The following is a 5,845-nucleotide window of genomic DNA, read 5'->3' as shown; positions in this document are numbered from 1 at the left end:
TAACCTCTGAGTTGATTGATTTCCCCATGGCCAACGGGGGGTGATGCTCAGGGGCTGGGGGGGGGGACAAAAATCTGCCTCTGTTATTTTTATTTCGAGTCAACCCCAAGGATCCTCCCCGTGAGCATCCTCGATGAAGAGGAGCTCCCCGCCCCCCCCAAAAATGGGACCCACAAAAATCCTTCCCACTCCTTGCCCCAGGGGGAGAGACTTCCTGAGGAGATCGATCTGTACTGGATGGAGCTCCTGGATTTTTTTATTTTTATTTTTTTAGGGGTTTCATCTTTTCCCTGGGAGCTGGGGAAGGGGCGGGACCTCCCCGCGCAGAACAAGGAGGGACATTGAGCCGGGGCTGCTGGGCGGATGGAGGATGTTTGGGTTGGCGAGGGGCTGAGCCAGGCAGGGGAACGGAGCCCGGGGAAATGAAGAGCCAAGAGGCTCAAAAAAACCCAAAACAAACCAAAAAAAATCACAAACCCAACATTTAAAATGAAATGCTTTGCTCAAAGTGGAGCTGCTGCCCAGAGGGGGGTGGGGGACGAACAGGAGCGGGAGTGGGATTGCCCACCCTTGGCAGGAGGCTCTCCCTGCTGAGGACTCCCCATTAAAACCAGGATTGCTCCACCGTGCTCCTGGGATGCCCCGGAGCAGGATGCCAGGAGTTTTCCCTTCATGCAGGGCAGGGAGCAGTTAATTATCCCCCTGGATCCAGCCCGGAGTGTGTTTTCCATCAGCACCCCAGATAAGAGCAGAGCAGGGCTGAGGAGGTGGCTGCCTGCCTGCCTGGACACCACTGCAAATCCCTGCTGGAAGACACAAGGCACAACAGGAAAGGAGCTGGGCTGGAATCGGGATGGAATGAGGAGGAATTTTTTTTTTTTTTTTTTTTTTTTTAGAAAAAGCTGAATATGGATGGATGGCTTTGGGGAAAGAAAATGAAGTTAGGAGAAATAAGGCTCCTGAGCAGGCATCCTGGAGCTGGTGGTTTGCTAGAGCAGGGTCCCCCCTCCCGTGGTTGGATGTGTCTGTTTTTGGGACGTTCCTGCTGTTTTAGGGATGTTCCTGCTGTTTTAGGGATGTTTCTGCTGTTTTAGGGATGTAGGGATGTGCTCCTCCAGGAGATCTGTCCTTGAGCAGCTCCTCACCTGTGCCACCTCCACTGCCCTTCCACCCTCTGGCACCTCTGCTGGGGTGAAGGATCCTTTTCCTCATCCTTGCACTTTTTCTTCCCTGCTTTGCTGAGCTGAGGAAAACAGGAATTCAGAGGGCAGGTCCCAGGATAATTTCCACCTGATGCTTTGCCCAGCTGGAGGCTGGAGACCAGTGCTTGGTCCTTGGCACTGGAGGCTTTTCCTCTCAGCACAGCCCCAAGCTGACAGCATTTTCCCAGTTCCCCAGGCCAGGATGAACTGGATTCCCCTCTCTGCTGGCTGCACAGCTCCCTGGCTAAGGGCTGGGCTGGGCTGCAAACCCCTGGCCAGCCTCTCAGCTGACTACAGGACATTATTTTGCTTTTTTCCTTTTTTTTTTCCCTCCCCCCCCTTCTCCAGCATCTTGCAGATTTCCTGAGCCTGGAATGTACAGAGAGAGAGAGAGGCTCTCCTGGCTCTGGTAAATCCAACTTCTCCTGAGCACCCCTGGGCTTCTCCTCAAAATCCTGAGCACCCCTGGGCTTTTCCTGCACAATCCCTGAGCATCCCTGGATTTTTCCTCAAAATCCTGAGCACCCCTGGGCTTCTCCTCAAAATCCTGAGCACCTCTGGGTTTTTCCTGCACAATCCCTGAGCACCTCTGGGCTTCTCCTCAAGGTCCTGAACATCCCTGGGCTTCTCCTGCACAATCCCTGAGCATCCCTGGATTTCTCCTCAAAATCTTGAGCACCCCTGGGCTTCTCCTTGAAGTTCTGAGCACCCCTGGGCTTCTCCTCAAAAGCCTGAGCACCTCTGGGTTTTTCCTCAAAGTCCTGAACACCCCTGGGCTGCTTCTGCACAATCCCTGAGCACCTTTGGGCTTCTCCTCAAAATCCTGAGCATCCTTGGGCTTTTCCTGCACAATCCCTGAGCACCCCTGGGCTTCTCCTGCAAGTCCTGAACATCCCTGGGCTTTTCCTCAAAGTCCTCAGCATCTGCACAATCCCTGAGCAGCCCTGGGCTTCTCCTCTAGGTTCTGCTCTCCTCTTGGCCCTCAGTCTGATGAGCTCCATCCCTGCAAACAAACCAAGTGACAATCATCACCTGTCACCCCCAGCCCAGGGAACATCATCCTATGCCCAAGTGCAGCTCAAAACCTGACTTCCATTCCCCAGCATTCCCGGGCAGCCCCAGCCCGGTGCCTGCCCCAGACGTGCCCCCGGCTCCCGGCTGGAGCAGTCAGTGGACACCGGGGGGTGCGGGGCGGTGCGGGGCGGTGCGGGGGGTATTTGTCACTTGTCACCCTTGCTAGGGGGGTTGCCAGGCTCCCCGCACCATTCCCCAGATCCCAGCAGAACCGTCTGGGATAGCCGAGGGAGCAGGGCTGGGGGGGGACGACACGACACTAACACGCTGGTGACAAATTTTGTTGGAATTTTGGGGGGGAAAATTTAATAATAATAATAATAATAATAATAATAATAATAATAATAATAATAATAATAATAATAATAATAATAATAATAATTTAATTATATCTAATTAATAATTAAATAATTATTATATTTATAATAATTATTATTATTATCAATTTCCCCCGATTTTTTCACCCGCACTGCTTCAAGTCCGAATTTGAAATCACTTTCCTTTCCTTTCCTTTCCTTTCCTTTCCTTTCCTTTCCTTTCCTTTCCTTTCCTTTTTCCTTTCCTTTCCTTTTTCCTTTCCTTTCCTTTCCTTTTTCCTTTCCTTTCCTTTCCTTTTTCCTTTCCTTTCCTTTCCTTTCCTTTCCTTTCCTTTCCTTTCCTTTCCTTTCCTTTTTCCTTTCCTTTCCTTTCCTTTCCTTTTTCCTTTCCTTTCCTTTCCTTTCCTTTCCTTTCCTTTCCTTTCCTTTCCTTTCCTTTCCTTTCCTTTCCTTTCCTTTCCTTTCCTTTCCTTTTTCCTTTCCTTTCCTTTTCCTTTTTCTTTTCCTTTCCTTTCCTTTTTCCTTTTCCTTCTTCCTTTTCCTTTTTCCTTTTCCTTTTTCCTTTCCCCTTTCCCCTGTTGCCTGAGGAGGCAGTGCTGAGCCCTGCAGGCCCTTAAGCTGGCACTAATTAGCCTTAATTAGCCCTAATGGCCCTCAGCAGCATCACCCAGGCCCCTCCCTGGAGCCTATTTCATCCCCCAGGAGTCTCTTTCAGTTCCAGGAGTGCTGTTTCCGGCTCGGTTCTGTTGCTCTGATGCTCTGGACCTTTGGTAGAACCTGGCTGTGCCCTCCTCACCCTGCTCAGGTACCAGCCCAGTGTGGGGCACCAGGGAGAAATAAATGGTTCTGTGCTCCTGGGGTTCTGTGCTTTGCCTCCCTGTTCCCCCCAAGTGGGAGCTGCTGGGGGTGTTCTCTCTTTGTTTTAACTTCTTTTTAAATTATTATTATTAATTTTTTAAAAACATCTTTGCTAGCATTGCTGGCACTGGAAAAAGAGAGTCACCTGTCCTAAAAAGCCCTGCAAGCCAGGGAGGTTTTCCTTGCAAAGGAAAATAAGTTGATGCAACTTGCTTGGGATTTTTTCCAGGCAGCTTTTGACGAAGTCCCTCAAAAAGAAGAGGAAAATAAAAAAGAAAATGTTGAAAGGGTTGGAGAACAACAAAGAAGCTTCTCCCTGGGAGCTCTGAGGGCTTAGCAGGTGGGACAGCTCTGTTCTGGCAGTGGCTGGGAACAGGCACATAAAATGCATGGAAAAAGCTGTGAGGTGCCCACATCCTCAGCTGTTGATGGGAGCTGGGCAGGAGGGCAGGCACTGAACTGGGAATAGCTGGTGGTGTTCCTGGTGATGGAGCTGGGAGGAGATGGGGAATGCCAGGCAGAGGAGAGGGAACAGCACACAGCTCGGCTCCTCACCATGCACTGGCCAACAGAAACACTGGGGTTGGTTGTTGTGGGTTTATTTCCTCATTTTTGGCTTCAATCAGGTTCTTCAGCTTTGTCTTCCACGCCTCTTTTCAGGATTCTTTGAGCTTTGACCTGTCACCTTTTTTTCAAAAAAAAAAAAAGAACTATAGTCACTGAAGTGATGCTAGCAAAATGTATCAGTTCTATAGGTTATTGTCTGTTTTTTTTTTTAATTATGCCCTGGCCAATAACCCCTTCTCTCAGCAACCATTTTATTACCCAGCTCAGGTGCAGACTTCTCCAGGCCTTCTGTCATCCTTATTTTAAACACTTCCCAACCTGAGGAACAGCCTTTCCCACTCTGGGGAGGAAAGCTCTAATTTCTATTAAAACTGCCACCCTGGTTTTGCCTCATCTCCTCCTTAACACCGTTTTCTGTTATTCCCTGACCCAAACCCCTTATCTCAGTGATGTTATTCCCAGCTCAGCCGCAGCCTTCCCCAGGCCCCTTACATTGAAGCACTCCCCAGTCTCTGGAGCTGCTGCTGAGGGGACCCCCGGGGTTAATTCCAAATATTCCCCTCCCGGTGCCTCCCAGCCCGGGATTTTATGACTCGAACCCGACCCCTCCTGCCTGAGGTGAGGCAGCGCCCTGAGGCGCGGGAATCGCCCCTCTCAGGGGAGAGGGGGGGGGGGAGGGAGGGGCGACGACAGCTCCTTGGGGCGCAGCGGGGCGGGAAGCACTTGTTTTAATAAACCATTGCTTTAATTAATTTTTTAAAATCAAAGGACTTTATTTAATTAAGCGCTTGTTTCGATGACTTGAAGAGCCGATCCCCTTCCCCCGGGCCCCCCCTCAGCGCTGAGGCGACCGCGGGTCCCCCCTCAGAAGGCGGCGGTAGCGCGGAGGGCTCCCACCTCTCGCGAGACTTGGTGCGGGGCGGTGCCGCCGCGACGGGGCTGCCCCCCCCTCCCCTCCTCCTCCTCCCTTCCCTCCCTCCCGCCGCTCTGCGTGGTCCCGCCGTGCGTGTGCGCGCCCCCCTCCACACACACCCAGCGGCGGCGTGACGTCACGGCGGCGTGCCGGGCCGGCCAATGGGAGGGCGGGGCGGGGCCGTGACGCGAGGAGGCGGCAGCCAATGGCGGCGGCGGGAGGGCGGGGGGAGGAGGGGGGGGAAGGAGGAGGAGGGAGGAGGAGCGCGAGCGCCAGCGGCGGGGCGGCGGCGGCGGCGGCTGCGGAGGGGCTGAGGCGACGCCATCGCGGCCCCGACGGGCGCGGAAGAACGCGGTGGTGGTGGCGGCGGCGATTGCTGGGCTGCGAGCGCCGGGGGGAGGGCCGCTGCTGCTGCCGCCGCCGCTGCTGCTGCTGCCGCCGCCGCCTCGTCGTCCTCCTCTTCCTCCTCCTCCTCCGCCGTCGTCCTCTTCCTCCTTCGCCGCCGCCGCTGCCGCCGCCATTTTGTGAGAGTGCCTCGAGCGGGCGCCATGTTTGTAAGGAAGAAATAGGGCAGCCATCTCCGGCCACCAGCACCTCCCTTCCCCCGTGTGTGTGTCCTCTCGTTCTCCTGTGCCCCGGGCCTGCTCCTCCGAGCCGCCGCCGCTGCCGCCTCCTTCTCCTCCTGCCCGCGCGGGGCGGCCGGGCTCAGCCTGTGCAGCCTCGCCCTGCACTGAGTGCCCGTTAGTGTCTCACTAAGTAACCGTGAGTGAAACCTTCATCATCTCTCCTCACTGAAGGGACCCGACCCGACCCTCCTCCTCACCGAGCCGCCCCCAGAGCGGCTGTGCGCGCCGCCGCCACCTCCTCCTCCTCCCTCCGCACCACGGGCAGCGGCAGTGTCCTGCCTTCCTCCA

This window comes from Heliangelus exortis, chromosome 3 (genome assembly GCF_036169615.1).
Source record: "Heliangelus exortis chromosome 3, bHelExo1.hap1, whole genome shotgun sequence".
In the NCBI taxonomy this organism is placed as follows: domain Eukaryota; kingdom Metazoa; phylum Chordata; class Aves; order Apodiformes; family Trochilidae; genus Heliangelus; species Heliangelus exortis.
This window is presented reverse-complemented; position numbering follows the sequence as displayed.